A 1675-nucleotide genomic window follows, 5' to 3' on the forward strand; every position below is an offset into this window, starting at 1 on the left:
CAGCTGGATGCTTCACTCTCCACTCTAGTCCTCTGTGGCTATGTCACTGACTCTGGGCCCAAGAGTCTCCAGGTCTTGCACAATGCTGGCCAACCAGGTCTCCACCTGGGTTCACAGGAGTCTATTGAACATTGTAGGGCTTAGCTCTCAGCTTCATTGCTGTTTTTCCCTCACTTCCCTTTATCTGTGATGAATGTGGTCACCAATCAGAGCATGTATCCCCTTTGAGTCTTAGTCTTAGAAGGGGGTTTGCCCTGAGGGGACCCAATGACTTGCCTTGATATCTCCTGGGCGAGCCACTTGCTTGCTCTTGTTGTAATCAGTCAGACTGCCTATATTGTTTTGTATTTTTCCTGTGTGTCTTTCTTTCAAGAAGTATCTTCTGTTCTTCTAGCCGCTCCAGGCTGGTCTGCTCGTCCTTTCAAGTGGAAAATTTCCACCTCAGAAGATTCTAGGTGTGGTTCAGGATTCCACCAATGGTCTTATGTAATGTAGAGGCTCCGCAGGAAGCCTCCTTTACTGGGCACGTTGCAGCCCGATTTTAGGTATTCCAATCAGTTATAGGCCGAAGACAGACTTACAAGCTTTCTATGTGATATTTCTGTCGTTTCTCTTCCCCTCAAGTGTCTATTTTATAATGGTAAACAAGGGAAACCAAGATTCAAAAGACAGCCAAGCATCTTAACATTATTTCCCCCTTTCTCCCCATTCCAACCATGTCTCAATCCATGTATCCCAGAGCTCTGTTGTTCCAAGGTTGTGCATTAATCATTCTTTATCTCTGTCCCACTTAGCCCATGCAAACATGCTTGTTTCCCCTTCCAATTGGTTCTTCCAGTACCCTCCCACTTCTTGTGTATTGCCCCCCTCCCCAGCACACAAACTATCCTGTGTCTATTCCCTACCCTGTGTTCCACCTTCCCCTCCCTCCCCTCACCCCAACCCCCACTTCATGGTAACCAGCAAAGAATCCCCCCCTTCTTTAATATGGGTTATTTTTCTTAGTCTTTTACAATAGTGGTCCTATGCAGTATTTGTCCTTTTGTGACTAATTTCACTTAACATATTGTCTTCAACGTTCATCCATGTTATTTGGTGGCCTGCACCTTCCTTGTCATTCTTCAAGTAGCATAATATTCCAGTTTGTTTATCCAATCTTCAGTTGATGGGCACTTAGGCTGTCCCCATCTTTTTGCTACTGTAAATAGTGCTGCTATGAACATTGGTGTGCATATATCTACTTGTGTTATGGCTCATATATCTTGTGAGTAAATAACAAGTAGAGGAATCGCTGGATCATAAGGTATTTCTATTTCCAACCTTCTGAGGAAGTGCCATATTGAACCATTTTGCAGTCCCACCAGTAATACAGGAGTGTCCCAGTCTCTCAACATCCCCACCAGTAATTACTGCCCTCTACTTTTTTGATCTTTGCTGTTATTGCTGGTGTAAGATCATACCTCATTGTTGTTTTGATTTGCAACTCTCTAATGGCTAGTGATTACGCACATTTCTTCATGTTTGTTGGCTGCCTGGATCTCCTCCTTAGTGCAGTGTATGCTCATGTCCTGTGCCCATTTTTTAATTGGGTTATTTGTCTTTTTCTTGTAGAGGTATTGTATTTTCCTATATATTTTAGAAATGAGTCCCTTGTCTGATGTGTTGTTGCAAAAGA

This window comes from Chrysochloris asiatica, unplaced genomic scaffold, assembly GCF_000296735.1.
Source record: "Chrysochloris asiatica unplaced genomic scaffold, ChrAsi1.0 scaffold00030, whole genome shotgun sequence".
NCBI classification, from domain to species: domain Eukaryota; kingdom Metazoa; phylum Chordata; class Mammalia; order Afrosoricida; family Chrysochloridae; genus Chrysochloris; species Chrysochloris asiatica.